We start from the raw sequence: 5705 nt of genomic DNA, 5'->3' as shown, positions 1-5705 counted from the left end.
CTGCTCTCTCCCTCTCTCTCTCTCTCTCTTACTCTCTATCTCTATCTCTTACTCTCTCTCTCTCTCTTTCGCTCTCTCTCTCTCTCTCTCTCAGCCCGGAGTTGCGCGAGTAAGGAAGCGCGCGCGCAAGAAGCCACAATTCGCGATAATCGCACGAGAGAGGGGGTGGGTGGATGGTGGTGACGTAGGAGCAGAGAGGGTGGAATAAGAGAGCGGGGAGGAAACAGAAAATAGAAAGCCGTCACGCTATGCCGCCAGAGGCTCAAGCACGCACGAGCGCGCCCAGGAATGCAGCGTATGCCGCGGTGGTTCAGCTCGTGTTGACTTCTCGCCTGCGTGCGCGCTCCTGTGTGCAAAAATAAGAGAGAGGCTCTGCTGTTGACAGGCAAAGCAGCAGAAAATAAGAAAAAGTCGCGTCGCCCTTACAGCCTCCGTGAAGAGGTTCTCCTCCTTGCGTGTGCTGACGTCACACCTCGGTGTGACGCAAACCGCTCTTGACCTTAACTGCTTCCTTCTTCACAGAAACGTGAAATAAAGTAGCTACAGTGTTTGCCTGCAAGTCAGAATTACCAAGGTCACAGAAATGCCATCATATTTTCCCCAATCTTTGAAAAGGACCTGTGCTCTGCTCAATAGCCTATAGCCTGATCATTTTCTTCTGAGTCACCTATTTATTTGATGAGTATTGATTGAGGTGTGGGTGGTGGAGCTGATAGCAGCCACCCACTAATATCTAAACACGACCCCCCCCCCCCCCCCCCCGCCCACCAGAGTGTCGGGGTCGCGCACGCAGTGACGCGCAAAGGGAGCCAAAGTAATTAACGGAGGAGCCGCCAGTACAGAGAGCAGGGCACGCAGCGCTTAAAGCGGGTTATTCACTTCGGAATTGCTGCGTCCGAGGCTCTCTCACATTCTCTTTTATTATTATTATTAAAATCTCCTTTACGATGACGATGACATAATGTTAATTGAAATGAGACCCATTTTGGCAGCATCAAAAATAACCTAACGAGCGGGGATAAATGTTGGGGCAAATCATAGGCTACCTAAAATAGATTGAATGAATTTTAATAAATAGATGTTCGGCGATTCGCGCTTAGAGCCTCCGTCCATAGCGCTCAGTGATGCCCCATTCTAAGCGCGCGTATATAGGACATCGGCGCTCATTCTAAAAATATCAACTGTTGTAGATTTCAAGGCGCGATCGGCATTAACTGCTTCCTCGCCAGTTTGTGTCTTGGTAGTTTCACAGCCTGGACAGACGGAGGAGCAGGTGGGTTAAACACTGCTTAATGGACGTTTAAAATCACTCAGCGGGGAAAATGACCAGCACAAATTTAGATTAGAACATTGTTCGTTCACGGAGTCTGTAGGCTACAACTACAGATTGCTATAATTATGGCAATCACTCACTTAGATTTTCATAATTGAAATTAAGATTTTTTTTTTTGGAGGGAGGTGTTACACTTCTAATTGCATGTTATGCATAGAAACTGAATTGAATCACACACACACCGAGAGCCAAGTTTCACCGTACTTTACTTCATGGTGTCTCCGTTAAGAATGACCGTTACAACGTTGACGTGCTGACGTCATCAGTACATGACATCCCCCCCTTACTTGGATTAGAACTCTAATATTCCCTTCACATAAACAATCAGTTTGGCTACTTGAACACTAACCATATAATGAATCTAATCAACATATTCTCTGTCAGAATAAACCTTTGGTTCTTTTCAAATAAACATTCATACGGTGGCCGAGAAGGGCAAAACACAAAAACAAACTCGGAAACATTTTTACATTTTCTAAAACACTTTTACAAGTTTCGAAACACTTTTACAAGTTTTGAAACACTTGTACAAGTTTTTTTTACAACATTTACATTTAAAAAAAAAACTTTTGCAAGTTCCGGAACAAAACAACATCTTAGAAAACACTTTTGCAAGTTCCGGAACAAAACAACATCTTAGAAAACACTTTTGCAAGTTAATTTTCTTACGGAAAGGGAACGTACCAGATCAGAGGTTGAGCCAGAAATGACAAGGCAAGCGCGCAAATTCGAGGTTTCAATCGTTGAAGATGGACGGCGACGGGGACAGAGTGGCGTTTTGTCCGTTTTGTGGGAAGCACATGAGCCAACTGACAAGATTTTGTTTCTCGTGTGGCCGGTCCCTCGAATTTCTTACGGAAGGACCAAACAAACCGGCAACCTCTGCACAGCCGGATAATGCAAATCAAAGTGCAGCATAACGCTTGCTAGTAGCCTATGTGAATGAAAGTGAATATCGCTATTGGTTTGTGGCCGCTAACTTTCTGTGTTGTACATTTCAGCAGGAAAACCTTGCCCATCATTAAAACAATTCCTCGAGTACAGAAGCTCGAAAGCAAAGGAACGGGAGGGTTTTAACTACGGGTCAAGAGGAAAACCTACTTACAAGAAGCCCACAGACCGTAAACCGGTTCAGGTATGTTACTGACGGTTTTTGCTAAGCTGCGGGGACTTAAGTCTTTAAAAACATCTTATGTCATGTTCCTTAAATGTCCTGCTGGGCTTTTTTTTCATAGTCAACCGCACTGCAACGCAAGGTCAAAATGGGGCGGAATACGATCAAAGTAAAAATGATATACAACATGAGGTGTTCCGCAACGTCAGAGCGTCTCATTCCTTGGAGTTTTCGGGATACATCATTCAAATATTAGCATTGTCTGCCATCGTGTGCAGTTTGGTAGCTGCCTAATTCACCCCTATGATACTGTATGACTGTACTGACTGTTTGAATGAAAGAATGAATGACGTTAAACTCCAAGGAGTAAATGTGGGAATTAGGTTAAACTGAAACAAGGGATGTGGTGTATAAGTGTATGAAATGAAGTGTTAACAAATTCTTCAGATTCTTCACATGCATATAAATATTTGCAGATACACATGCTGTTGAAACATTTATTTTTTATTTTTCACCAAACAAGTCAGTGCAACATATGCACAGCAGAACACCTCTACCAGCTCTACCCTTACCTCTCACTCTTCCTACCCCTCTCATCCTCCCTCTTCTTTTCCTCTCTCTGCAACATTATAATAATATACACTGATGTTTTACGGCCACATAATGGTTGCGATGTAGGTCTTAATTTTCATTGAAGTGGTCTAAAAAGTCCTTCATTTGGGATGATCAAACCTGGGGAAACCTCGACTGTCTGACTCGAGATGACTCGTAAATCGATCTGTGTCACACAAGATTTATTGTACAGACTTAAGTTTAAAGAAAAAGTAATTTATATTGAAGTGGGTATCTTTGCGTAGATTTTAGGGCATATAGCGCTCTAGACATAACAGAAGCTCTCGTGCAGGGCGAGATGCTTTGACGAAGCAATTGGGCAAAATTATTTTGAGAGTTTTAAGCTTATGGACATGTTCGGCTCATTATGAAACTGGTGGCAAAAATTTGACCATGGAGGGACACTACATTCTGGGTATTATGTACCGGTAGTCATTTTTTTTCCATATGTTTAATACATGAAATCTATCTTATCTTTGTCATTTTTATTAGATAAACATTGGATTGATGGTGTCGACTGGAACAGAGGTAAAACCTCTAAGAGGGAAAACGCTTCCATTATTTGTTGACCCAGAGGTAGCGGCACCAGAATTGCTCAAACAAGCTGTTCTGAAGATGATTAAATTTAATAAGGACTTGCAAGACGGAAAGTACATCCTTTTGTTTCCGGACCGGTCTGAGGTGGTCCATCTGCCTGGATCCGAAAGGCCATTCAAATTGGCCGAGTACAAAAAGGAACTTGGGAGGCCATATTGCAGGATCACCCTGTTCATTTGCCTTGAAACAGATTTTAAAGGAGGTTAGTGGATCTCATATCATGATTCAATATTTTTTCACATATTTTGGATACTCTACTGAAGGATGCATCTACAGTATCTACATGAACTGTCTTGTATTTTTACAGTAGCGGATGATACTTCAGAGTCGGATTCTGAAATTGACATCCCATCAAGGAGCACAGTCGAATTCAATCGAGCTGACACAGTGGTACATCATAATTATTTATTTTACTTAATTACATACAAATGTGTTCATTGATTTATCTATGACAATACTGACAACCTTTCACCATTGATATTTATACTGTATATTGCGTACACATACACACACACACAATTTATGTGGTAAGGGAACAGTTATGGAAATTATTACAAATTGTTGATAAATGTGTGCTTGTCCCCTCAGGTTTTTGAACCCCAAAACCAAAGTACTCCCATACCTACACCTAGAGATGAAAGGTTGGTACATTTTGGCATCTAGTCTTTGCCAGTCAAATTTTTTTGATTTTCAAGTGGTTATCAACCAATCAGAATCTTGCCTGTATTGTATTCATTCACATTCTTAGATAACTATTGTAGGCCTGAAGAACAGTATACATTCATGTGCTTCAAGATTCAAGAGGGTTTGTCATTACATACACAGTACAGTGAAATAACGTTTCAGTGCAAATACTTGTTAAGTGACTGTATTATTACTTACATGAGGTGCAAGCGGTGCAATAGTGTATCAGACAATATACAAAAACAGTGAAGCAGGACAGTATACAACATGACAACAGAGGTGATCAGATCAGTCCCTGAGTCGTATGTCCTGGGGGAAGAAGCTGTTGTAGTCTGGTAGTGACAGACCGTATGTTACGGTACCTTCTGCCAGATCAAAGAGTTGAGTAAAAATGTTTGTGAGGGGTGGGTGGGGTCTTTCACGATGCTGGTTGCCTTGCGGATGCAGCTTGTGGTGTAAACGTCTGAGACGCAGGGGAGAGCGACTCCAATGATCTTTTCAGCCGTACTCACCACACGTAGCAGGTTTTTGCAGTCCAGTAATAATTGTATTACTTTTTTTTTTATCATGTTTTAGAGATGAACCAGGACCATCAGGAACGGTTCGGCCTGGACAGGTTAAAGACTGTGTTCCGATTGTGGTCGTATCGGATGCTGAGGACATGGATCCACCACAATCAGACAAGACTTGCTACAGGTAAAAATAAAAAAAAATGATAGTGACTCGCATACTTTCAATTTAATTCATGAGGAAGAAATGTTGTGTTTGTAAGATTTTAAACATGTTATTGTAATTTCCCAACAGAAAATACACAGACCTGTATTCACCAGGTGTTGAAGATGAGGAGCTGGTTGCAGTAGTCAGTGTGGAGAATTTCCAAGACACAGCAGTGTAAAATTAGCTTTTTGAGTGTGACAATCCAGTTTTTCCATCGAACAATATTGCTGGTATTTAAATAATTGTTGTAAAAGTGTGCACTGTATTTGATATCGATTAATTAAATCACTTTTGGTCATTACAGGGAGGAGATAGGCACTACACTTCCCTTGATAATAGCAAACCTGTCGCTTCTGATCGACCACAAGAAGGTCAGCAGGTTCAACATTTCGAGGTCCAATATTTGGGACGGAGCTGTCAGAGGATTCAAGCGTTCAACATACTCAGAAGCCTGTGACATGCTGGTCAGGTTCACAGATGATGCTGGAGTTTTTGAGAAGGGCATTGACACCGGTGGACCTAGAAGGGTGTTTTTGACCCTTCTCATGCATCTCCTGAAAGACCGGCCTATTTTTGATGGTCCAGAAGGTCGTAAGTTCTTGGTCTTCAATGCGAATGGTATGCATAGGGTTATTAGTGTGCTGTGCT

The 5705-nt window shown here is 42.0% G+C and overlaps 1 long non-coding RNA gene across 1 annotated transcript; it reads left to right on the top strand.

Annotated features, from left to right (window-relative positions):
- The first annotated feature begins 3962 nt into the window (after window positions 1-3962).
- Window positions 3963-4953, top strand: LOC308379898. Its single transcript, XR_013969004.1, has 3 exons — window positions 3963-4046; window positions 4245-4297; window positions 4917-4953. It is a non-coding gene; the product is annotated as an uncharacterized lncRNA (long non-coding RNA).
- Window positions 4954-5705: the final 752 nt, after the last annotated feature.

The sequence above is a fragment of the Sprattus sprattus genome (assembly GCF_963457725.1).
Source record: "Sprattus sprattus genome assembly, chromosome: 1".
NCBI lineage: Eukaryota > Metazoa > Chordata > Actinopteri > Clupeiformes > Clupeidae > Sprattus > Sprattus sprattus.
This window is presented reverse-complemented; position numbering and strand designations above follow the sequence as displayed.